This window comes from Chrysemys picta, chromosome 13 (assembly GCF_011386835.1).
Source record: "Chrysemys picta bellii isolate R12L10 chromosome 13, ASM1138683v2, whole genome shotgun sequence".
NCBI classification, from domain to species: Eukaryota; Metazoa; Chordata; order Testudines; family Emydidae; genus Chrysemys; species Chrysemys picta.
In genome coordinates this window covers 28,029,107-28,056,826 of record NC_088803.1, presented here as the reverse complement: position 1 = coordinate 28,056,826, position 27,720 = coordinate 28,029,107, and the positions used below count along the sequence as shown (strand labels likewise).

At 45.8% G+C, this 27,720-nt stretch overlaps 1 long non-coding RNA gene across 1 annotated transcript; it reads left to right on the top strand.

The window, feature by feature from the left end:
- Positions 1-27,720, top strand: LOC122174482 (uncharacterized). Its single transcript, XR_006176372.2, has 2 exons — positions 1-1,995; positions 25,835-27,720. It is a non-coding gene; the product is annotated as an uncharacterized LOC122174482 (long non-coding RNA).

Here is a 27,720-nt window from a genome sequence, read left to right as displayed (position 1 = left end):
TTTACACGTGTGTGAAGTGGGTGTGGAACCACGGCCCAGTCAGCATCCTGCACTCACTCACTCACACTGATGGTAGCATATTACATGCACTTTGTATAGGTGTCAGTGATGCGTTCATGCACCGATCCCCTTCTTTACACACTAGTACAGTTTCCATACAGAGAGCGGTGATTCTTCAACCATATGTGCTAACGAAAATCTGTCTGTGTGGGGCCTGCTCTGCACTGAAAAGTTACATTGACATACTGTGTCAGTTAGGGGTGTGGGGAAAAACTGACGGACATACCTGTGCCGACGTAACCCACAGTGTAGACTCAGCCACGAGGGCTTCCATTGACACAGCTAACCTGGTTCAGGGAGGTGGTGTTCCTACACCTGACAGAATGGGTTTTTGGTTGGGTAGGTGATTTTACACTACAGGGCTCTGCTGGCAGAGCTATATCTGTTCTTGAAAACCTCCATGGACAGGGATTCCATATCAGCTCGATGTCCTGTCTGATGCCTTCCCTGATAAACGATGTAGCAGGTGAGTAATGTTTATGCTGTATCTAGCTACAGACTTGACTATCAAAATAATAGCTAAGGACCTGATCCCATAAAGACACTGTCACAGATCAACAGGGCATGCTAGGCCTCTGACCCTTATACAATATCTCTGGGTGTGTACCCCAGGAGTGCCTCCATTTGTTGCAGGAGGGAGCCCCGTGCCTCCACTACTCCAAGACTGGACCCTGGCTCCTGCACCTCTGTTTCTCACCATGGCTCCTTCAGTGAACTCAAAAGAGCTTTAATTTCTGTTGGAAACTTTGCCCATGTGGGCACAGACACTGACTTTTATTTTTCCGGATGGTGTTCCACCCCCACTCTGTCCCGAAGCTCTTCCCCCACTCCGCCCCTTCCTGTGAGGCCCCGCCCTCAGTCTGCCTCTTCTGACCCTGCTCCGCTCCCTCCCTCGGCCCGCTGCTCGCTGCTCTCCACCCTCCCCCGAGCACCTCCCGCAGCCTGCCGAACGGCTATGGCTAGTGGATGCTGAGCACCCTCTATTTTTTCCCTGTAGGTGCTAAAGCTCTGGAGCCCTCAGCGCGTCGGCGCCTATGCCTGTGGGAGTTCTGCAGCCAGCTGACGTGTGCAGAGACACAGGACAACCTTTTCAAAACAAGACAGCAGTTATTGGTCAAGCGGAATACAGTATTTTGGGGTCCTTAGATTACAAAGGAACAGCAGAGTTTACAGCTATGCGGTGCTGGCAACCCAACCTGCTTCTGGTTCAAAACATCCAGGAGTCCATCTCTCCCTCTGCATGGGGCAGCAGTGCTTAGCACGATGTCCTGACACCTCATTCTTTGTGTCAAGCTCCAGTCAAGCTGGTGTCAAATACTCTGCCCCTTGACTGCCTGTCATTAAAAGTTAATATCCAATCTTTGGTTTTCCATTGTATCTCCAAGGTAACACCATTCATGTGTTGTATGCCGTGTCAGTCCCAGGATATTAGACATACTAGGTGGGTGAGGTTATATCTTTCATTGGACCAACTTCAGCTGGTGACAGAGACAAGCTTTCACGCTACACAGAGCTCTTCTTCTGGTCTGGGAAAGGAATTCCCAGTATCACAGGAAAGTGCAAGGTGGAACAAACAGCTTGTTCAGCATGAGTAGTTAGCACGTATTGTAAGGGACAGTGACAGCGTGGACTAGGTCTGAAGGCCTCGCAGCCCTGCCACACCCCGCCCCAGGAAAGGACAGTAAAGAGGTCCTCCGAGCTGCCAAGAGTGGCTGTGTGGGAAACAGCCAGTCGGGGTCCAGCAGGCTAGTATAAGAAGAGCTGCAGGGCCAGAGTGAGTTCAGTTCCTTGCTGAAGCTGGAAGAACATGGATGGTGTGCCTGGCTGGCTGAGGGAGCTACAGGAGCCTGAACAGAGCAGTGCTGGCAGAGGCCAGGGGGAACACAACCGAGTTCCAGGCTGGCTGCTGGGACTCAACCAGGACAAGGCCACAAGGTAAGGGCAAATCATGAACTGGGGCTGTGGGGAAGGGGCCCAGGGAATTGTAGCAACAACACCGATTACTTAAAAGGCTGTGGTGGATGGCTGCTATCTATAGGGTCCCAGGGCTGGGACCCAGAGTAGAGGGTGGGCCTGGGTCCCCCCACCAACCACTGGGAAAGTGGCCTGGACTTTGATACACCCTGGAAGGGGAACTGAACTCTTTTAGTGGCCCAGCTAAAGAGCTGGGGCCAGAAAGACCCAGAGAAGCAAAGAGTCTCCAGTAAGGGAGCCCTGGAGGATGTGCCCCACCCGGGCCAGGACTGCTGGAAAAGCGGGGACAATTTGAGAGATTCCCAGAAGGGGCTGAGACTGTTCGGAGCAGGGTACTGTGATAGGCTCTGCTGGACTGATTGAAGAGCGAGTCCAGAGATAGTGCTGCAGATCAAAAGACATTACTAAGGGCTTCGAGATCGGCCCGGGTTGAACTTATATCCCAGAAGGGGTTTGACTTTTATTTCACATATAGACTATGTGAGATTTAGTCAGAGGGCTGAGTCAGCAAAGATGCACCACAAACTGAGCACATGCATTGCGACAGGGGGCACTAGTGAACAGGGCTGCCCAGAGGATTCAGGGGGCCTGGGGTCTTCGGCGGGAAGACCCGGCGCTTCGGTGGCAGGTCCCGGGGCGGAAGGACCCCCCGCTGCTGAATTGCTGCCGAAGACCTGGAGCGGAAGAATCTCTGGGGGGGCTGGGCCCCACGAGAGTTTTCCAGGGCCCTCAGAGCGAGTGAAGGACCCTGCTCCAGGGGCCCCGAAAAACTCTCATGGGGGCCTGGGGCAAATTGCCCCTCCCTCCCCTGGGCGGCCCTGCTAGTGAGAGAGTGGGTGCGCCCGATTACAGGGACCATTCAAGGTATAGTGATCTGTTAACACCTCTGCAGTCAAAGGATTGAAAGAGGGGGTGAGTAGATTACAAATTATTGTAACAATTGTCTCTCAAATAGTTTCAGTTTTGACAAATGGAAAATGTTCCGATGAAATAATTTTTCACTGGAAAATTCCTGACTAGTTCTAATCATAACTGTACTTATAGATAACTGATAAAACATCAGTTTTACTTCTACAACCCCCGTGAACATTGATTACACTTGTTTTTTGTTGTTTGTGTTTTTTACAATTTGTATATGTGATATCAGTTACTATGCCAGACAATGAAGGGTAATGTATTATCTCTGTGACATGTTAATGTAACTGTGGAATGTACCATGTCACATTTGATATGCAGATTGCATGGTTTTGAGATTTCTATATCATAATGCTTTATTTTCAGCAATGTGTATAATAAACGGAACAATATCAAGTAAAACCCCCATGAAACTGGATCAAACCAAAGAGATAGAGCAGTGCATGAAATTCTGTCCCCCATTTCCACTTCCAATTTCCATTTGCATAGTCATCTCAGACCTAAGGACTACTCTGTGCATAAGAGAGTTCCCTTGGTCATTTTACGTAGCATAGTGACAACTAAACAAAATTAGCTAAATATAAAATTGGCAAAAAATAACAATGCCAGCATCCGTCAGCAGCCCTGCAGTAAACACACACCAGCCCCACGAGCAGCCCTGCTATAACATGTGCGCAACAGAGGAAATAAACTAAGGAAATAGATTTCAGGTCCAAACTTTATAGGTCCTTATTGTAAATAGCCAGTGAAACATTTATTTTAAAAATTATGAAAAAATACCTTGTCAGTATGCTCTTAAGTCAGCTAGAATATTTCTTCCCCTATATAGCATAGTTATCCATTTTATTATGGCTTTCCTACCTAAGATCCTATAAGAAATATCCCCAGTTGTTCAATAAATAATAATGTTATAGAATTTAAAATAAGAAACTGGATTATTAAAGTTACAAATCTTTGTGGTCTTTATATGTTTAATAAAACATATATCTATTAATAATAGATACTGTTTCTACCCTACTCATGCTTTAAATGAAAAAAAAAATGACCAGTGGAAAGTCACCAATATTTCTTTATCCTCCCAAGCCAAGGCTGACAAAAATGCCGTTACGTTGACAAATGGTTCATCATTTACAAAGGTTTAAAATTTTTAACAGTTCTACGTAAATTGAAGACTCAGTGTTTAGCCTCGAAGGCATGCAACAGGAAAAAGTAATCCGGAGCGTCCGTGGAGATAAATGTTATAACTCCATAGCCCTTTGCGCATAGTTAATGGAACAGTTTGGCTCATACAAAACACAATGCACACATCAATACAGCATTAAACTTTAATGTACACCATACCAGGAGACCTCCGGGCAGTTGTACCTTTAATGTTTGTTAGCTGAAGTGATCCTAATGGAATAATAATGTATTATGAAGAGAGTGACAATTTCTAAATGGTAGAATAAAAAAAAAGTAGATGTAAAAAAAAAAAAAAAAAATCTCAGGAAAGTTATGAGAATGAAGCTGCCAGAAAAATTCACAGCATTATTCCTGTGAGATATGGAAAGCATACAGATCCCGCCAAAGCTGTGGCAACTGTTTGTTGATCTTGCTGGGCCAAATTTTCAGCAGGCCTCTGTTTTCACACATACCAGCTTGGCAAAAGCATTGTACTGAACACAGAAAATCCCATATTTATGACCACAAATAAGCAATTGCATGTGCCACTTGGGCTAAGTCCTGATTGCCCCAGTCTTAGTTTTTGCTCATTAGTTAATCAGGCAATACTCCTATTGACTTCAATGAGAATTTTGCCTAAGTAAGGACTTCAGCATTTGGCCAGTGTAATTATCACCACAAAGAGGTATTTTGGGAACACTTGCTCACTTTGCCTGTGCAAACATTAGGTTTGGCATATTCATACTGATGCATTTGCAAATATCGAGTGTGCCATTAATAATAAATACTAGGGGTAGTCAATAGGCAGACCGGGGGCCAAATCCAGACCGTCAGATGCTTTTGAATGGACCCCGAAATCTTTTTTTTTACTTATTATTGTTGTTATTTTTTATTATTTTCTCTGGACTCTGGACATTGACTATACCTTGACCAAGAAATTTGGACCTCGAAAAAAAAAAACCTGACTATCCCATACTACCACTTAGCACTTATATACCATAGAACTCTTCATTCACAGAACTCACCATAAGCAGCTCCATTGCCCCCATTGGTGGGGTAGCTTGAGGCACACACTTGTCAAGTGACTTGCACAAGGCAATGAAATAAGTCAGTGTGGGAGTCAGGAATTGGACCAAGATGTCCTGACTCCCAGTCCAATGCCTTGTCCATTGGACCATGTTTAAGGCCCAATGAAAATGTAGTGCATAGATTAAATTGTAAAATAATTATTACTTTACATGAATCTAACTGTAATAAGTATTAGTTTTAACTCAGAGAATGCAGTGGTACTTTACTAAAGTCTGCTGTGTGAAGATATAGTACTGTAGTGAAGTGGACTTACTGGGAAGATGCATTGCAGCTTCAGGTTCTTCATCCATCATCCTGAAATCCCATTCTTTATGGGCATGTAGATGTGATGGTTAATGATCCCTCTTCTGGAGCTTTCTTATGACAAAAGTCACCACCTACACAGACCCACTGACAGGGCCGGCTCTAGGATTTTTGCCGCCCCAAGCGAAAGCAATTTTGGCCGCCCTTCCCCCCCCCCCCGTTTTTTTCTTACCCCACCCCCGGCCCCGCCTCAACTCCGCCCCTTCCCCAAATCCCCAGCCCTGGCTCCTCCCCCCAGGCTCTCAAGGCTAGGAGGGAGGGAGGGAGAGGGAGAAGCAGCGCGTGCGCCGCGGCCACTCAGGGTCTCCCCCTCCCTCCCAGACTCTCATGGGTTTGAGAGCCTGGGAGGGAGGGCGAGCAGCGGCGCGCGAGCGGCAGCAGCAGAGGTGAGTTAGGGCGGCCGGGGCACATTTTTAGGGGCGACATGGCCCGCGCCAGAATGCCGCCCCTAAAAATGTGCCGCCCCAAGCACCAGCTTGTTTTGCTGGTGCCTAGAGCCGGCCCTGCCCACTGAACAGGGACAGTTCATCCTGCCAGACAGCCTGACTGGAGATACCAATGACATGAAGTCATGTTCTTCTTTCCTTTTAATTAATATATTATGTAAATGACCCTGTGCTGTCAGTCCCATAAGGGAAAATTCATCTGCAAGGCTGTTGTTAGATTTGTTCTGCTTCCTTTCTTCTAAGGATTATGATAAGAGTTGGTCAACATTTTTTTTTGACACAAAATAGCTTTGCGACCAAAACAAAAATGTTCACAAGAAATTTTCAGTGTGGTCAAAATTTTCAGTTTTTTTCCTTCAGCAACAAAACACAAACAAAAAAATTTTGATAACAATTTTCTTTAAAAAATTCAATTTGGGGTTTTTGAAAACTGAATTTTTTTACTGAAAACAGTTTTCAAAACCTGAATTTATTTTCAGTTTTCCATTCTGTTTTTTGTTTGAAAACCAGAAAAGTATTTTGGGAGATTACAGATAGATAGATATAAACAAAAGAAAATCTGAAAAATAATTTGGCATCTTCTTACCAGCTCTAGCGGGGATGTTCACAGTCTCGCTGGGTCACTCCAGGGTATGTTAGAAATGGAAAGCACAAGCTGACTTGTGGTAGGAACGGATATGCATGGCCATATGAGTGATACAGGCAGGGCACTTTCTTCCTATTTGCTATGGTTGCCTAGCAGTTCAGTGAGAATAGAAAGCAGAGATTCACAGAAAGGTGGATAAAAGGTACCCAGCATAGGCACTGACTCCATGGATGCTCCAGGGCCCTGCCTTTTTAGGTGCCTAAAAATACATGTCTATTGAAATTTTCAAAAGCCCCTAAATGCCATTGCAACTAACAGGAGTTAGGCACCTAGTGGGATTTTAAAAAGCACCTAGGCACCTCTCTGCATTTTTAGCTACCTAAATATTTTTACAAATGCTGGCCCCTAGAAGTTTAAATCTCACTGGAAGTAAGTGGGACTTCCCTTTTGAAAATGGGTCTTCCTCTCCGAGAGGTATGTCTACACTGCAATCAGAGGTGTGACTACAGCATCTGCAGGTTTTCCATCTGTTATTCTGGCAGGGTCTGGTGCTGCTTTGAGTTAATGAGTCCTGGTCTGTGGGGAGCTTGCTTCTGATGATCAACTTGGCGAGGTTGGGGGGGTTGTTTGAAGACTAGAAGAGGGGAGTCAGGAACAATTACTTTCAGGACATGGTCCTATAGAGTTTGGGTTGTAATAGTTTAATGGGTTCTAATGCAGTGTGGTAGGTGTTTGGTCAGTGGGTTTCTTTCTTCTGTATCGAAGCAGGTTTTCCAGCAAGCTACAATGATCGATACCCCAACAACACAGCTTTCAAGATTTGTGGGTCCTACACATGCCTATCACAACATGTGCTGTATCTCATCCAGTGCACTAAATGCCCCAGTAACAACAATGTAGGTGAAACCAGACAATCACTCTGCTCTCGAATGAACTCACCCACAGAAAAATGATAAAAGACAAAAACACTATATCTCCCGTGGGCAAACACTTTTCACAAAGCGATCTCACTCCATATCTGATCTTTCAATACTTATTCTCAAGGAACCTCTCTTACAGGTACACATAGGGGAATGTTTCCAAGCACATTTTCTTGTGTTGCCTGTCATTTAGTAAAGTGGGGGAAAGAGTTAAATGTGTGCATTATAGGTCATAAATGTTGTAGTATTAATAGATTCATCAATGTTAAGGCCAGCTGGGAACACTGTGATTATCTAGTCTGACCTCCTGGGTAACAGAGGGTATAGAACTTCCCTGACATAATTCCTGTCTAAAGTAGAGCAGATCTTTTAGTAACACATCCAGTCTTCATTTAAAAATTGCCAGTGATGGAGAATCCACCACAACCCTTAGTAAGTTGTCCCAATGGATAATTACCCTCACTGTTGACTATTTACATCTTATTTCCAGTTTGAATTTGTTTAGCTTAAATTTGTGCCTGAACTTTTTAGAGACATGAGAGGAAGAGAGAGGTGCAGGCACGGAGATGATTCCTTTACTGTTTTCTTTATTGTTTCTCTACTGGTACCCAATGCCTCAGCAGGTTTTGTTGAAGCTGCTTGACAAAGGCATGTATTTCTAGCCAAAATATTAGATCCATTCATTTTGCTTCAAGAATGGATAGAAAATAAATCTTTAATTTTGCTCTTGATTGGTAGTTTTAGAGGAAATTGAGTTGACTAGAATGTACAGGAACAGCCCTTGTTTGCTGATACAGTGACAGGGTGGCCCAGGTGTGGATATGGCAGGATAGACTATCTCTATAGATGCATTGCTGCTTATTCTTTAATTTCCAGGCCTCCTGGATCTTGAAGGGAGGAAGAGTCTCAGTGGGTAACAAACGTGATGAGACAATGTTCTTGACCTCTCCAGGTCGGTTTGCCAGTATGGTCGCGTGAGGATGGAATTCAGGGTATGTCTACACTTCCAGATGGAGGTGTGATTCCCAGCTCAAGTAGACATACTTGCGCTTGCTCTCATCTAGCTATCATGTTAAAAATAGAGTGTTGTCGTGGCATATGTGCATAGGATCTTGGATGGGCAAATACGTGGTGTGGCTAGCCCCCTTTCTGCAGCTCATGCTGGAGCAGCTACATTCTATTTTTGGCACTGTAGCTCAGTGAAAGCTAGTGAAAGTATGTCTGCTTGAGTGGGAATCATACCCCAGATGTACCCTCAGTTCTTTCCCCTCCTCTAAAACTCCTATAATTGCTCTGGGAATCCCCTTGGTTCCACGTGTGTGAATGTAATGCGGAAAAAATGTGTAATGGAATGTTAAACTGTATCATACTGTTCAGCCACTAGGTGGCGCAGTGTGTAACATGCCATATTTAAGCTAACCTGAGCCATACCTCGCACAGCATTAAAGGATCTTATGATAAACACATTTGGTGTATATGAGCAAGGTCTGTGACCAGTTCATATCTGGTCCAGAAATACAGGACATGGTGTCAGGAGTAAACTAAAAACAGAAACATAAGGAAAATTCCAAGAAAGGTTGCAGACAGGAGGAACAAAACAACAAATGTTGCAGGATCTCTTCCTCATGCCATTCTTCAATATCCAAGAGAACTTCAGCGTTGAGCAATATTCACAATGGACAGACTGGAAACAATATTTTGAAAGATTTTGCATTGCCACCAAGTTCCACAAAGAAACTTGAACTATACGGGTATCTTCTTTAATTTATGCTATGGGGAAGCAAGCAGAGCATATCGTTAAATCCTTTGACTTTACTGAAGATAGTCACAAAGATGGCTAGGAAAGGATTCTGGGTATGTTTGATGCATACTTCAGAGAAATGTGGTTTACGAAAGAGCATGTTTTCACTAGAGAATCCAAGAACTAGAGGAAAATGTTGAATGTTTTATAAAAGTTCTGCATACATTGGCTGAAAATTATGATTTTTGGGAATGCAAAACATGAAAATATCAGAAACAGGCTGGTTATTGGGTGAACAGATAAAACCTTTGCACAGCAGCTATGTCTACACTGGCAATTGACCGACAAAACTTTTGTCTATCAGAGGCGTTAATCATCCCCCTCACCCCCCAAAAGACAAAAATTTTGCTGCGACAACGGCCAGTGTGAACAGCGTGTTGTCAGCAGGAGCGCTCTCCTGCCGACAACACAAATGCCGCTCATTCGGGGTGGAAAATTTTGTCAGCAGGAGAGCCAACAAACAGCAGCTACACTGCGCGACTTTTAGCGGCACAGCTGCAGTGGCACAGCCATATTGCTAAAAGCTGTGTAGTGTAGATATAACCTTAATCCTAGCCACAGCTATACAGGGAGCCAAGCAGCCTGAGCTGGTGACTCACCAGAACCTAGAGCAATTTGACAAACCTGAAAGTAGCTTAGGGCTAATCTACACTACCCGCCCGGATCGGTGGATAGAAATCGATCTCTCGGGGATCGATTTATCACGTCTCATCTAGACGGATAAATTGATCCCCGAAGCGATGCACGTACTCCCACCTCGTCAGGAGGAGTAAGCGCCGTCGACGGGGGAGCCGCGGTGGTCGATTTGCCGCCATCCTCACAGCGGGGTAAGTCGAATAGGATACGTCGAATTGAGCTACGCTATTTACGTAGCTGAATTTGCCTATCTTAAATCGACCCCCTCCCCCCCCCAGTGTAGACCTAGCCTTAGAAACTGTAAACAGATACTTGAGTGTTACAAGTCATTATCATTAAACCCCGGAGGCAAGGAGAGAGAACTCCCAGGCTAAGAGAGACAAATTCCAGCCTACATGCACAAGGGGTGGAAAAAGTCATAATTGAAGAGATGATATGTGTCCAGCCAGAGGCACACAATGTAATAATTGCATGAAATATGGACATTTTGCAGCTGTTGGGTGCACCAAAGCAGTCAGGGAATTGATTTGTGTTACAGAGCCATTGTTCCCGGAATCTATCACTTGTGATGACCTAAAGCCTGCCTGGAAAGAGAAAGCGAAGATTCATGACCAGGCTAGAGACTCAGGAACTGACATCACAGTCATCTCCGAAGGGGCAATCACCATCAGCCCCTCCCACACCTGACACAGCTCTGACTAGCACTAGAGAGATTCTGAACTGCATGGGCTTGTTCACCAAAGAAACAACTTACAAAGATAAAAGCTTTGCATTCAGAGCAGATAAGATCAAAAGATGACCAACAACTTCTCAGTCACATTGTGTCAGCCATCATGGGCCTAGTGAGAATGGTGTAAGAACTCAATGGCGTACTTGATGATATTGGATTTTTGAAAGTAGATACAGTACAAATCAACTTAAGAGATAACATTGAACCATACAGTGTAGAAACACGTCCACCAGGTAGACCTTGGAAGAGACTAGCTGCAGATTGATGCAGATTCACAAGACATCATTTCCTTGTTGTCATGGATTATTTTTTTCAGGTTTATAGAAATAATGTACTTGAAAGACATAACATATTGCAGTGTTATTGAGAAATCGAAGTGCACTTGTGCTTATTTCAGTATTCCAGAACAACTAGTGATGGACAACAGGCCACAATTCACGGCAGCAGAATTTAAGTCATTCTGATGAAATAGCAGCCGACATTACCCACAAGTGAATGGAGAGGCTGAGAGAGCTGTACAGACAGCCAAAAAAATCCTACGGCAGGAAGATCCATTCGTTGCTCTTCTGAGTTACAGATCAACACCAACAGTAGGTGCTGGACTACATCTAGCACCTACAACTCCTGATGGGAAGACAATTCAGAACTACTGTTCCAACTTTAGAAAAGAACCTATTTCCAAAGTGGTCAGACATGAAGAGAGTAGCCAAATCAGATAAAAAAGCTAACAGAGCTTAGGAACACATTTACCCTAGATGTCACTCAGCTAGAAAACTGCTGGGTATAGACCATGTTTGCATCAAACTGGATGGAGAAAAAGGATGGATACCTCCAGCTGTTGTAAAGAAATAGAATCAGTGCTCAGATCATATGTTTATATATGATCAAGACCAACAGTGGAGAGTTTAACAGAAGCTGTCAACAGCTACACTTTGTTCCTCTGAAAGAACAATCAACAGAGCAAACTTTACAGATGGCAGATGCAGAACGTGAAGACTCAAGGATTCTAAACGAACTGCAGCCAGTCGTTGCAATTAACGGACAGCCACATGACCAAGTCATTACATGTTAGGGTCATGTAATTAGGAAACCAGTATAATTCCACACTTAGCAGACTGATACCAACTGAACTTCAAAGACAGTGTGAGAGTATAAATGTATTGAAAATGGTAGGAATATAGAACTTAAACGGGAGACGGAATGGAATGTTAAACTACATTATATTGTTCAGCCATAAGGTGGCACTGTGTGCAAAATACCTTATTTGAGCTAACCTCAGCTATACTCGCAGAGCATTAAAGAATCTTATGAGTAACACAGCTGGTGTGTGTAAGCAAGCTCTGTGACCAGTCCAGATCTGCTGCAGAAGTACATGTCAAAGAGTGAATGGGACTTACCCACTTCATCTCCGCACCCATCTGTAGCATTGCTGGCAGCAGGTGCAGAGCAAGGCAGAAACTATTACTAAATGGTGTGTGTTTGTTTTCCATTTACACCCTTTCCCCCACCCCTGGTCAGCAGAGCTGGCTTGTCTAAAGGTACGTCTACACTCTGGAGACTACACCGGCATAGCTATGTTGCCGTAACTATGTTGGCATTACCCCATAGAGTAGGTACAGCCTACAGTGATGGAAGGGCTTTTCTATCGGTGTAGGATCACCACCTCCCCAAGTGATGGTAGCATTCTTCCATTGACACAGCTGCATCTACACGGGGTGTTCGGTTGGCATAGCTAGGTCTGTACGGGATGTACATACACCGACCTGACTTTAAAGTGTAGACTGGGCCTAAGGAGTACAGAGTCATTCAGAGAGAGCAGGAATTTGCTTAGCAAGCAGCCACTTCCTGTCACTCGCAGCCATTGTGCAGGGGCAAGCCGAGCTGGAAATCAGCAGCTACCAGGAGACTGATGCCACAAGCATGGGCCACATTTTAATAGAGAGATTGTCTCATGGACACTTACCCTGTCATTCGCAACCACAAACCAGGCCTGAGGTAGCAGGATCCAGCAGATAAAGCCTTGGACTGGGAATCAGGAGAGCTGGGAATCAGTTCTGGCTCTGCCACTGGCCTGCTGGGTGACCTAGGGCCAGTCACTGCCCCTCTCTCTGCCTCTGATTCACCTTACACCCTTTATCCGTCATCTCTATTTAGATTGTAAGGACTTTGGGGTAGCAACCCTCTCACACACTGTGTGTGTACGGCACTGAGCACTGCGATACCTTGGTTTCACCTGGGTCCGTTAGCCATTACGGGAATAAAAATGCAGGTCATGATAATAACTACAGCCTGTGTTGCCATGGAGAAGTAATATTAGGTGAGTATTCCTTGTATTATTAGCTGTCTTTTCATGCAGTTTAGCAGCTGGGAATAAGGAGGAGGTGTCAGCACCACGTAATGAGCCAGCTCTCTGTAAGCGACCAGCAAGAAGCTCTGCCCTAGAGGCTCCAACTTGCCATTCCTTACTGATGTAAAGAGAAGCATCAATAGTTACGATGGATGGCAGCCTTTGCCTTTGAATCTAGGGGGAGACTCCAATCAATTGGAGGGAGAGCATCACATTTTCCATGACAGTGGGGTTTATGCAAGTGTTTTCATTGGCCGTGCAATTAGAACAAAACCCTCCGACGCTGACACTTTCCAAAGACTTTGGCTAATTTCGGTTTAAGTTGACTAGAAACCCTGATTCTTTCCTGGTGTCACTCCATTGGAGTCAGTAGTGTGACACCGGAGACTAACCTGGCCCAACACATTTAAGCAGATCCTCTCTAAACGTATTAAACTGTGCTAGAAGTGGAGGTGGGCAAAGGAGGCAGTGTTGGGGTTTGGCTCTGCATTAAGGGTAGGCTAGGGCTGGTGGTGAGGTTTGATTAGAGCAAGGGTTTACAGTTTAAACTCAAGAGCAGTGACATATTGTGAGCTGCTACCAACAGCTTTCAGCTCCTAAGATTATACAACACCAGCGTTAGGTGAGGTGGTTTATGCACAGGTGTGACAACGAGAACCCTAATTTGAAGAGCTCACAGTCACATCTTGATGTCAGTAAGGTTGTGTAAGCCCCTGGGAACCAGGCATTGGGATGATCCATGCTGAGTGTGGTCTGTTTGATGCATCAGAAGGGGAAAGGGTGGGATCCATGCCCCCTGCAGCCATGGAGCTGCCTAGGGGAGAGAGAACTTGTGTAACCCATTTTCGTTCCCCTAATGTGTTGTGACAGACCCAGACCAGTGGGGTACAGGAGTCTGGTAGAGGACAAATATACTGGTCACTGGATGAGTAGTTTTCTGTTCCCTGAGTGACCAGAGCAGGGACTGCACTAGAGTAATCAGGAACCGGCTAGAACCAGTTAAGGCAGGCAGGCTAATTAGGACACCTGGAGCCAATTAAGAAGAAGCTGCTAGAATCAATTAAGGCAGGCTAATCAGGGCACCTGGGTTTTAAAAGGAGCTCACTTCAGTTTGTGGGGCGAGTGCGAGGAGCTGGGAGCAAGAGGTGCAAGGAGCTGAGAGGGTGTGCTGCTGGAGGACTGAGGAGTACAAGCATTATCAGACACCAGGAAGAAGATCCTGTGGTGAGAATAAGGAAGGTGTTTGGAGGAGGCCATGGGGAAGTAGCCCAGGGAGTGGTAGTGTCATGCAGCTGTTACAGGAGGCACTATAGACAGCTGCAATCCACAGGGCCCTGGGCTGGAACCTGGAGTAGAGGGCGGGCCTGGATTTCCCCCCAAACCTCCCAATTGACCTGGACTGTGAGTTCTTCCAGAAGGGAAGGTCTCTGGGCTGTTCCTCAACCCACATGGTGAATCTCTGAGGCAAGAAAATCCGCCAATAAGTGCAGGACCCACCAAGATAGAGGAGGAACTTTGTCACAGTGTCTTCTCACTCCTCTCTGCTGAGGCCATGAGGGAAGGGGTCATTCCTCCCTCAGTCTGCAGTAAATCCCATGTAGCTCTAGCAGGGGCACGCAAGAGGCATGGGAACAGCTTCCATCATGCTGATTCTAACTTGTGGAGGGAGTCATCTAACATTCTAACAAGTTGCAGGGAGTCATCTTCAGCCTGATTCTCCCTGGCCCAGGGCTGTTGGGGGAGGTGGCACCATTTTCAGGCCGCCTGGCCCATTTAGCCTGCAAAGAGCCCCACTCTCTATGTGGACAGTAAGGAAGACACTGCACATGTTCAGTTCCTCTCTTCCCCTATTGTCTTTCCCGGGCTTCTCTTGGTTACATGTGGGTAACTGAGCGACTCCAGCCCTGGAAGGGGGTTTACTATAGGACCTGCAGGTGCTTGCTCAGCATTCAGCACCTCTCAGAACCGGCTCTTCATATTCATATACTTAAGGGGCCAAATCCCAAGGTCCTTAATTTTTACTCAGTCCTTTTTCAAGCCAAACGCCCAGTGAATTCCGAGAAAATGGAGAAAGGACCTCAGGACTTGATCCAAGATCAAGCCTGATCTAAATTAAAGACTGAATTCTGATCTGAGTCACTCATAACAGCTGTGCTCCTCTGGTTCAATGCACCTGAGAGCTGGAGACAAAGCATTCTCTGATCCAAACTTCCAGAGGAGATCAGGTGAACCCAGAATCTGGCTGTTCTAGGAAATGTGCAAAGCTAGATTAGATGGATAGATTAGATGGATAGGTTAGAGAGACAGATATATTAGATTTCTGCTGAACTTCAGGTGGCTTCCATATAAAAAAAAGTATACTCAGCAATACACAACAAGTGAAAAGCAGCTCATAAATGGAAAATCTATTTTTCTGTCCATCTATCCTCATATGTATCCCATCTATATGTATCTATCTCTCTATCTATGGCATTAAATCTAAGGTGCCATTCATCACAGTATTTAATAGCTGCTTGTGCTTGTGCTATTGGTATTGCTCAAGGAATGGTATTTCCTAAGCAAAAGTTAGTGATAACTCAGGAAAAGCCCAGCTGGGATATGTATGTGTAGTTAACCAAAATCTGAGGCTCCCTCCCAGCCCACAATTCTCTAGCACCATCCCCTACAATCTCACGCCATCCCTCCTTGCAGCCGCTGCCTGTGGATTGGGAGGAAGCAGAGTCTTCTTGGTGGTGACAGACGGAGACACTGCAAGGTTATAAGTCAAAGGGGAAATGAAGAGCTGGGTCTGGAGATGAGCCTGAGGAAAGGTGGTGGTCATCTGTTTGTCTGGTTTTGGATTGTAAGGTCTCCAAGGTAGAGAGACTTTATCCAATTCTACGTGTGTGCAATACCTAGTACAATGGAATCGTAACTTATGTTGGGGCTTTTAATTAATATTAGACAAGATCACATAAAAAGGTGGCACGTGATTCTTATGTTTGGGGAGGCTGAGTGCGAGCACCGGAAGCTCCCTAGAAATGGTTGTGGGGCCCTGCCCCCACTCAGCTTACTCCCCCCGAGGCCCTGCCTGCGCTCCACTCCTGCTCCACCCTGAGGCCCCAGTCCCGCTCAGCCTCTTCCTCCAAGGCCCCGCCTCCATTCTGTCTTTTCCCTCCAGGCCCTCTTGGCCCACCGCTCCCACCTCTCCACCCCTTCCCCCAAGTCCCCACCACTCACTCCTTTCTGCCCCCTCCTGCCTTAAGGGCAAGTGATGGGCGGAATGAGAGCAGAGGGGGCAAGTGGTGGGCAGGGGGGTGAGGAGGAAGAGGAGCAGCACTGGCGGGACCACGAGGGAAGAGGCTGAGTGGGGGCAAGGCCTTAGGGCAGAGCAGGGGCAGAGCCACGGTCCAGGAGCCAGTGCCCCTCCCTTCCCCCCACTTATCGGGTGCTTTCAGCAGCAGCACTTCAAAGGTGGCGAGCCGGGGTGCCTCCAAGGGAGGTGTTCCACATCCGGCATTTCTTGCCCCATTTGGGGACGCTTAGCCTTCCCAGCATCTTCTACCCACCGCCCATGATCACGTACCCCTCTTCCAGACGAGCTCAAATTGCCTCCCCCCGGCCGTGGGAAGCTCCAGTTCAGAGCTGGTTCCGGTTATCTCCAGGCCTTGGGCCTATTCTGTAATCAACAGTAATGTGAAGAATATGGCAGGGTAATTCCGACTCAGTTGGGAGACCTTTAGCATGATAGCATCGTTTTCTAGATCAAACGCCGAAGCAGCTCTCTAATCAGAGGCCACCTCACACAAGCTTTAAATAACTTAGTCCAAATGCTCAACATAATAAAGCTAAGCGGCTGCAACTCTCCTGGCCTCATGTTGAGAGGCAGCCGAGATGTGATTACACTGCTGAGCCTCCTGCTGTGATAGGATCACAATGACAGCTGGGAAATGGCTCATGAAAAATTATATTTTTAATACATTAAGGCTGAAATTACCACAGCATCAGAAGACAACACGGGGAGTGGGGAGGGGGCTGGCTGGCTGATGGGCTGTTGCAGTGCACACGGGGATGAAAGGCTAGTGGAAATTAGTTCAAATCCTGCCCAGATCACAAATGAAATGAATTGGGCTAGCTCTGGACATACTGTAGGTGCATCCTTTAGCACCTTAATCATCCAGGGCCCCACTGATTGTTTGGCAGGCTTCTTGCTGCTGATATATTTTTAAAAATGCTGTTAGGTGTTGTGTCTTTAGCTAGTTATTGTTCAAATTCCTTCTTGGCCTGCCTAATTATGCTTTTACATTTGACTTGCCAGAGTTTACTTCCTATTTTTCTCAGTAGGATTTGACTTCCATTTTTTAAAGGATGCCTTTTTGCCTCCAACCACCTCTTTTTACGCTGCTTTTTAGCCATGTGGCATTTGTTTTGGCTTTCTTGCTGTTTTTTTTTTTTTTTTTTTTTTTAATTGGGGATATATTAAGTTTGAGCCTCTATCACGGTGTTTTTAAATAATCTCCATGAGGTTTGCAGGCATTTCACTCTTGTGACTATTCCTTTTAATTTCCATTTAACTAGCTTCCTCATTTTTGTGTAGTTCATCTTTTTGAAGTTAAAATGCTACTGTGGTGTTTCTTTGGTATCCCCACCACCACCCACACACACAAGGAGGTTAAATGTAATTACAGTATGGTCACTATTACCAAGTGGTTCAGTTATATTCACCTCTTGGACCAGATCCTGAGCAAGCACTACTTAGGACTAAATCAAGAATTGCTTCTCCCTTTGTGGGTTCCAGGACTAGCGCTCCAAGAAGTAGTCATTAATGGTGTCTAAAAATGTTAGCTCTGCATCCTGTCCTGAGGTGACATGTATCCAGTCAACATGTGGACAGTTGAAATAGTTACATGCTCTTGCATAGCAAACCCCCTTTTGTTTCCACTGCCTGTCTTCAACAGTCATAGGAACAAGGGAGTTAACAGCTGGCCATTGTCTGGACTGCTCTGTTTCACTGCAGGGGAGAACCACGAGGGTACATACCCCAGAGATCTGGTTGCTGGCCACTTAGAACAGGTCAGGTAAAGCACCAATGCACCAGATGTCCCTGGATTTCTATGTCCAGATGCCGATCCATCTGTGGAACATGCCATATGTCAGTTGTTTCCACAGAGTCATTATGCAGGGTGGGGCTCAGTTGAGGAAGTGCACAGCACAGTGAAGAAGCCTTCACATCCTCTGTCCTTGCCTCCTCTTCCTCCCCCAAGCCCATCATTGGTGTGTTAATGCAGCTGAATGTAGATCAGAAAATCTACACTGTCCATAAAATCCTGGACTATCATTTTGAGGGCAATTATCTGAGTTTTCCATACAGGTCAGCTGCACTTCTCTTCATGCCGAATGGCTGCATTATACAGCCAGCTGTTAGGTAAATTGGTATTTCGGTCCTGGCCCATCATTAACTCAGAATTCTAGGAAGCAAACTATGCCCAACAGATAGAATCAATAAGCTTCCCAGTGCATGTCCTTTGCTTTGTTAACAAAATCATCACATAAGCAATTGTTGAAATCTGTTCTCAGATATTGCTCCTACAAAATCAGTTGCACATTGTTCAATGAAATTAGCACAATGTAGCCTGTTGTATATTTCCAGCCATCCCCTTTCCACTCCCCTGAGCAGCCACAGGCCCTATGTTAAGTCATGCCTTTCACTGAGCTAGCAATGCCTGGGGGGAAACCTGAAAGGAGCAATGGGGAGCAGGTAGGGGAAATGTATAGGGCAGCGGTTCTCAAACTTTAACAACCCAAGAACCCCTATTTTGATTTAGATTTTTTCACAGACCCCCAAGCTCTCTGCGCACCCCAGGCCCTGCCCCCACTCCACCTCTTCCCCCAAGGCCCGAACCCTGCCCCGCCTCTTCCTGCCCCCACTCCATCCCTGCTCCTCCTCTTGCCTGCCTCTTTCCACCCCCTCCCCCGAGCGTGCCCCATCCCCACTCCTCCCCCTCCTTCCCAGCACCTCCTGATGCTGCTGAACAGCTGTTCCGTGGTATGCAGGAGGCACTGGGGAGGAGGAGGAGGGGTTGATGGAGGGAGGGGAAGGAGTTGATCAGCGGGGCTGGTGGATCCCTGGAGTCCACCACCCCCCACGCGGATCCCAGTTTGAGAAACGCTGGTGTAGGAAGCTAAATGGCTACTACATTGCTGGTTGCATCAGAAATTCCTCAGCAGACAGATGGCTAGGAGCTCAATTCTGATAGTGGGGACCTAGAAGGGAGAGTTTAGAGTGGAGAGGATAAGGATAGCTTGTGTTGTAATTCCCTGGCAACATGTGACCTTTGGAAATGGATGGTAGGCCAGCACTATGTTGGGTGCATGGAAAGGAGGCAATGACTGGCTAGGGTTTGTGGGGGAAGCTGTACTGTTGTGTCTTGTTGCTCAGTTCTTTAGCTCCCTTTCAGTGGCTCACTGAAGTACTGAGGCCTTCATATCTGTCTTCAAAAACCCCAGGCGCCAAGAGGTTTGTATTAAGTTTTTCTGTCATCCTTCCTCTGTGCCTTATCCATGCTGTCAACAGGGTATTTGGAAATGGGGTGAGAGAATGGCAGACTGTGGGTTATATCAGAGGGAATTGCGGGTGTTTGACCCCAACCACATGAAATCTTTCATTTTCCACAACAGGCCATTTTTTCAACAACAATCCCCCCCATTTTAAAAATAATTCTATCAGCTGTACTTCTAAAGAGGTAGCAGTGGACCAACACTGCATTTCATAGAACAGGCTGCCAGCCACAGCATCCTTAGCTCTGGTCCTCCATGCATATATTCCATACTTTCAAATGTCTTTTAAGTTTAACCTTAACTCTAAATTTCCTGGCTTTGTTCATAGTTGTTTTTTATTGCTCCAATGTTCTTATAAGGATTTGTACCCTTAAATTACCAGCATGTCTTCTCAATCAAACTTCACCTGAACATTTTTTTTGACTGGGAAGAGAAGTTAAGGGTAGGAAACACCTGTTAGATCATCCAGTTCAGGGATTCTCAACCTTTTTCTTTCTGAGCCCCCCATACCCCCCACCCCCACCTGCACCCCATGCTATAGAAACTCCATGGCCAACAAGTGCCACAACTGTTTTCTGCATATAAAAGCCAGGGCTGGTGTTAAGGGATAGCAAGCAAGGCAATTGTCCAGGGCCTCACACCACAGGGCGCCCCATGAAGCTAAGTTGCTCAAGCTTCTGCTTCAGCCCCAGCTGGTGGGCTCAGGACCTCGGGCTTCAGCCCTGCTCAGCAGGGCTTAGGCTTTCTGCCCTGGGCCCCAGCGAGTCTAACACTGGTCCTGCTTGGCGGACCCTCTGAAACCTGCTCACGGCCCTGCAGGGGCCCCGGAGTCCTTGTTGAGAACCACTGATCCAGTCAGGGCCGGCCCACAACATTTTGGCACCTGAGGCGGGGAGCTCAAATGATGCCCCCATGCCCCCTTGCTTGGGCCAAAACTTTGAAAGGTCTCAATTCTGCCTTCTTCCTGTTCTACTCCTCTCATGGTACTGCTCTGCTACCTACCCCAATAAAGGAGAACTAACAACTTAAAATGCCTTGTTCGAACATTTTAAGTAACATAGAATCATAGAATCATAGAATATCAGAGTTGGAAGGGACCTCAAGAGGTCATCTAGTCCAACCCCCTGCTCAAAGCAGGACCAATTCCCAGCTAAATCATCCCAGCCAGGGCTTTGTCAAGCCGGGCCTTAAAAACCTCCAAGGAAGGAGACTCCACCACCTCCCTAGGTAACGCATTCCAGTGTTTCACCACCCTCCTAGTGAAATAGTTTTTCCTGATATCCAACCTGGACCTCCCCCACCGCAACTTGAGACCATTGCTCCTTGTTCTGTCATCTGCCACCACTGAGAACAGCCGAGCTCCATCCTCTTTGGAACCCCCCTTCAGGTAGTTGAAGGCTGCTATCAAATCCCCCCTCATTCTTCTCTTCTGGAGACTAAACAATCCCAGTTCTCTCAGCCTCTCCTCATAAGTCATGTGCTCCAGACCCCTAATCATTTTTGTTGCCCTCCGCTGGACTCTTTCCAATTTTTCCACATCCTTCTTGTAGTGTGGGGCCCAAAACTGGACACAGTATTCCAGATGAGGCCTCACCAATGTCGAATAAAGGGGAATGATCACGTTCCTCGATCTGCTGGCAATGCCCCTACTTATACAGCCCAAAATGCCGTTAGCCTTCTTGGCAACAAGAGCACACTGTTGACTCATATCCAGCTTCTCGTCCACTGTGACCCCTAGGTCCTTTTCAGCAGAACTGCTACCTAGCCATTCGGTCCCTAGTCTGTAGCAGTGCATGGGATTCTTCCGTCCTAAGTGCAGGACTCTGCACTTGTCCTTGTTGAACCTCATCAGGTTTTTTTCTGCCCAATCCTCTAATTTGTCTAGGTCCCTCTGTATCCGATCCCTACCCTCTAGTGTATCTACCACGCCTCCTAGTTTAGTGTCATCTGCAAACTTGCTGAGAGTGCAGTCCACACCATCCTCCAGATCATTAATAAAGATATTAAACAAAACCGGCCCCAGGACCGACCCTTGGGGCACTCCACTTGAAACCGGCTGCCAACTAGACATGGAGCCATTGATCACTACCCGTTGAGCCCGACGATCTAGCCAGCTTTCTAACACTTAACTTTCAAATGCCTGAACAGCAAATGTAACTTTTCTTGTCTGTATAGTAAACACTGGCATTTTTATCTGTTTGAATAATCAAAGTGGTGCTTTCCGTGCCTTCTTGGTTGCAAAGATTTGAACTGCTTCCTGCTGAAGGTCCACAGCCTGGGCCAGTTCATGCTCTATTGAGATGTTGCAAGGTCAACCAGCCTCCCGTGTGTCATTGTGGAGCGTAGACGTGTTTTTATTAGCTTCAGCTTGGAGAAACTGCATTCTCCACTGGCAACTGTTACAGGAAGTGTTAGAAGTATGTGCAGAGCAACAAAAGCATTTGGAAAGAGCGTGGTCATCTTATTTGTGCGCATATATTCCAGAACAGCCTTTGGAGTTGATCCTGCTGAAATGTATCTTGAAAGGGCTTTCAGTTCATCACCTAAATCACTCATATCAATATTGCACATGTTATCATGTGTCAACACTGTCTCTAGTGCCCTGCATTGCTGGTGTAGATCTTCTTCAGGTATAGTGAGGAGTTTTGGAATATCCTACAACATCCCAAATATACTGCTGTATTCCTTGAGCTGCATGAAACGTTCAACTGACTGTATTGCACAATCTAGCATTTGGTTAAATAATTCAACTTTGAATTGTTGTTTGGGGTCTCTTCTGGGATTATCCCGTGCCTCAGAATCAAAATGTCTTCCTCTTTGGTGACTCTTGTATTCTTGAATGGCTGGGAAAATAGCTTCAGTGTGAAGTTCCTCTGCCAACTTCTGTGCACTCTTCAGAACATTTTGAAATCCTTCATCTGACCGGTAAGATTGTAGGTATGGCTTTGCTTTGTCCAGTTGTTCCATTGCTCCAGATATATCAAGGTCAACACCTTGGAGTCTCTTACTTACAACATTTATGTCAAACAGTATGTCATGCCACAAAACTAAGCCACACAGAAATTTGAAATTATGTACATTTCTGGTGATTCCATTTCCCTCTGTCATTGTTCTCCCACAAACCGTTCCTGTCATAGCATTATCCTCCATAATGGCAACTATGGCATCATCTATCTTCCCAATTTGGTGTTTGATAGGCTTTATCGCAGGGGTCAGCAACGTTCAGCACGCGGCTCGCCAGGGTAAGCACCCTGGTGGGCCGGGCCAGTTTTATTTACCTGCTGACACAGCAGGTTCGGCCGATCGCGGCCCCCACTGGCCGCAGTTTGCCGTCCCAGGCCAATGGGAGCGGCGAGAAGCCGCGGCCAGCACATCGCTCGCTCGCACCACTTCTCACAGCTCCCATTGGCCCGGGACAGCGAACCGCGGACAGTGGGGGCCGCAATCGGCCGAACCTGCCGCGTCAGCAGGTAAATAAAACTGTCCCAGCCCGCCAGGGTGCTTACCCTGGCGAGCCGCGTGCCGAACGTTGCCAACCCCTGCTTTATCGCCTCCACTCAACTTTCCCATCATGTAGCACTCAGTGGTTTCAGTGTCAGAGAGGATGTTCCCAGATGTTGCTTCAAAATTTGCCATCGATGGGTCGATACAGAGAAAAGTACATAGATGCTTTGAATTACATAAAAAAATTCAGCAGCCTCAATAGAAGGTGATGCTGCATCACTGACCACCAAGTTCAATGAATGAGAACTGCATGGGACAAAAAAGCTCGAGGGTTTAACTCTCGGATCCGTGTCTGCACTCCTCTGTTCTTTCCTCTCATGTTGGCACCATTATCGTAGCCCTGACCTCTCATGTTAGCTTTCGCAATTCCCGTATCTTCCAGCTTTTTAAGAAGCACATTTATCATACCAGCTCCTGTAGTATCATCAATGTCCATACATTTCTAGGAGGCCAATCCTGAAGTCCTTACTCAGCGGAGAAACTCTCATTACCTGTAAAAGGGATCTTGAGTCTGTTTGGGATCTGAGCCTACAATTCTGGTTCACTCCCTGCTGCATTTGCTACCACTGATAAATCCACATAAGGAACCTCTCATCAGCTATTAGAATAACTCAACAGGTGATGATTGCTGCTGGGCTGGATTAAAAAGGCCAGCCACAGTGAGACACAATAAAACTACTGCTGCTCCCCACAAGCTGCTGACAGGACAGAGGGAGTACCTCCCTTTTTGTGCTTGAGCTATGTATCACTATCTTTCATCGCTTGGCTCCCCCCCGGCCCTCTGCCTGTCAACACACGTTAAAGGAGGAGGAGAATCAGACCAAAGTCAATTGCTGTGTTTCCTCTCCTGCAATGCCAGTTGGTTATACACACTCCCTCCTGAGCCAAGCATCCGCCATCTCTCCTGGTGCTTGGTGAACTGGTGACACATGGAAGCTGTAGTTAGAAAACAACTTTATTTTTAATAGTTCAAATATATAGATCCAAAAAAAAAAACCCCCACCAACTGGAGTTAAAATGACTTGGCAGGCTATATCGGCATTTGTGTGTCAGGTGATTTATTGGATACACTGGGTTTTCGTGCTGCACTGAGAGCTCGATACACTAATGTGTGCTATTTATCCACAGAACAGGTACAGCAAGAGCAACAGAGCTGCAGGCTTCTCCCATGCTGCCCACCAGCAGTGTGCCCCAACACTGCTCTAGTGGGACCATTCCTCGGGGAAATATTGTGCTGGGGTCTCCATGCCCATCTAGTCGCTGGTCTCATTGCTGAGACGGGTGGGCAGAGTTACTAATAGAGTTACTGCCAATTATGTGTTGCGGACACTAGGAACTGGACTGAAACCACCCAGGTTTCATCTCACAAAGGTAAAAGAAGGCTGGTATAACAAGTGGACATTGTATAGGAATTGCAAAAAAAAAAGTGTTCAGTTTCCAAGGGAAGCACTCAAAAGTTAGGAAACACTAGACTTAAGGTTGCTCTTGTGTGTATGCATTAGGATACAGTTTTTAATTACGTACTATTTTTTTACACAGGCCCCCTGCCTCATTTGCAGGATGGATGGGACTCACTGATTGTGAGCAGCTATTCAGTATTGTTTTATTCTCATTGTGTGGCCTAATTTACTGCACACTTTTCAAGACTATAAGCAACTGAAAACGGGGTCTTTTGATGGAAAGTGTTAAATAACCTTAACATTAGGTGGTGCTGTCAGCTCCCCCTATACTATATAAATATATGTGAATATAAGAAAACTTTGTTTTCAGTCATTACCATTCTGGACTGGACTTAGAGGGTACCTCCCTTTTTCTGCTTGAACTGTGCATATCACTGTCTTTTATCACTTGGCTCCCACTGGCTCTCTCAGGAGATGAGAGGTTTTGTATCACGTTACCAATTCTTGAAACCAGCTAGTCCCTCTTCTTGAAATGGTTGTACCATTTTCTAAAACACTGCTGCAGAGAGCATTGCTGTGTTGGTGTCGAGATATTTTCTGGGAAGGGGCAAAACCAGAAGCAGTTTTGGTTTTGAATAACCAAACGCAGAGGTGGCTAGGTCAATGGAAGAATGCTTCTATCAACCCAGCTACCATCATTCAGGAGGTGGTGTTTCTACAGCGACAGAAAAACACCTTCCAATGGTGTAGGCTGTGTCTACATAAAGAGTTACATTGGCATAGCTATGCCATTGTAGCTATGTTGCTATAGTCCTCATAGGATAGACATGGCCTGTCTGTAGGATGTGCCTCTTCCACTCCCTACAGAACAATGCCAGTGTCTCCAACAGTTTTGGAGTGCTAGATTTTCAAATGAGTCCAGCATATACATGCACATACAAAATATAAATGCAAATGCATGCCTAGTTTGCATGAGTGATTGCACAGTTTAGATAGCTGCTAAAGCAAATAGACAACGAGGCTCATTTTCTCTAAGCAGCTCCTTGAATTGTGCGTATAATTGGAGGAAGTGTGTGTGCAAGTTAGGCAATTGGGTATGAAAACTCATACACAACTCATTTGAAAATCTAGCTCTGAGCCTTGACTTTTCATAGATCAGGACTTTCAGGCACTCAGAAAATATGCTTACTTCTATGCACAAACAGGGAACTACGCATACATCCACATGCTTGTGAGTATGCATATATTCATGTTATGCATGTACAATTAACTGTATGTATGCATGCACATAGTTTGCAGCTGCATCTGATATTTTAAATTAGCCTATTGCATTTACTGAAAATTGTCAGTGGCAATAAAGCACAAGGAAGGGAGAAGAAAGAAATCATAACTGATGAATAAAATACATTCTCCTTATATTGGCAGGAGTCTGCAAGCAAGAGGATGCATGCCTATAAAGAATCATCTGCATAAAGAAAGGTCCCCTGGTGTGCAAACTTTACAAGAGCTGACATGAATGTGTATCTGAGTTAGAGACCTGTCAGTCCAGCTTTCAAACATTGTCACAGCTGCTACGTAATGAGGCGGACAGGCTGAGGCTTTCTTCCAGTTGAGCGAACTGGAATGCCCGTACTGGTGTGTTAACCATTAGTGGGATCTCTGTCTGAAGAAACCAATGAAGACGTCACCCAGGAGTATTGTGGCTGGCTATTTAATCTGACAGAGAACAAGAAGCTCATCCTCATGACAGGCGCTTACTCAAACTGCTCCAATTCAGGACATTTAGGGGCTTTTGCTAACAAAAGTCACTGTTCCCTTTGCATTTCCATTACTGTCATGACTGAGACGATGCTCCATGCGCATGAGGGACACTAACCAGCGCCTTTGGCTCTACTGCTGCCTAGACTGTACAAAAGTTTTGAGGGTGGTAAACTGGTATGGAGGGAATGCTTTCTATGGGTTAGGCTGGCAAACAGAGGGCTAGAACTTCTGGGTTCTGTCCCTGGCTTTAACCTTATTGCTCATTTTACTCATGGCTGCCTCAGTTTCTCCATCTGTAGATGGGGGATGAGGACATTTAGATACCTCAGAAGGTCTTGTGAAACTTAATCAATGCTGATAAAGTGCCTTGGATAAAAGGAGTTGGAAACACTCATTATTATTTTTTTTTATTACACCCTCTTCAACATACACTGTGATATTTCTGTATCTCCCCTCTTTGTCCAGCAGCAGCTTCCCCAGAAAGTGGGGGTCTTTTTGCAGGCCATTTGGGGAGAAACCTTTGCCAGAGGCCTGGTGATCATGAATGCCCATTTCTAGCAGTAGACCGGGCCCAACAGGAATGCAGGAAACTACATCCATTCTGCATACCACTGGAGCTGGGTCATGATTGTTATTGTCGATATTTCTCCTGGAGACCCAGAACAAGGATCAGGGCCCCATTGTGCTAGGTGCTGTACAAATGAGTACTAAAAGATTGTTCCTACCCCAGAGAGCAAGAACAAGGGAGTGAGGGAGCTGTTACAGAGACAGATGAGTAGAAATATTTATGAGTAAGAACTTCTGACATCAAAGTGCTGCAGCAGTGAATTATTTTAGAACTCACTACCTCAAGGGGTTTGAACTTCCTTGCCTTGCAGTCAGCTAAAGATGCTGATGTGAATTTAGTAAGAATTAAACATATTCTCTCAACTACTGACATTTCACTTGAACTGCCTTAAGTAGGATTTCTTCCCCCCCACCCCGCCCCAACTTCCTCAGGCTGCATGATTTGCGATGGAACAGAAAAAAAACAACAGAAGGTTCCAATCAAACTTACTAACATAGCTGTCAGTTGGCTGTCGCCCTGGCAAAAGCTTTGTTGATGCATATTGAAATGTCTGTGAGTGATCAAAAGTTTTCCTGTATTGCCATGGAAATGAAAAGGAAGCTGGATCTCAAGACAAAATCTTGCATCTCTTTGTCCGATTGTCGTCATCATCATGATGACACAGTACCAACATTCTCCACTGAAAATGAATGACACGTTTCCAGCGCTATCCTGTCTAGTGCCTGAGGTAGAAAGGCATGAACTATTCCCTTAGCCCTGCACCTCGTCACTTGCATAAAGCTTGAATAATGAGCTTGGGTACCGCAGTGTTGCCAACTCTCACAAGTTTCCCAAGATATCTGGTGGTTTTTGTGAATCCCCACCTCTTGGAGTTATGTTATTTTGTGGCGATGTCAATCTTCATTTAAAAATAAAATACATTTCTGGCCTTTTGTGGTTGCAGAGAAAAACAAATAAAATATAGGGTTTTTTTATTTTTAAA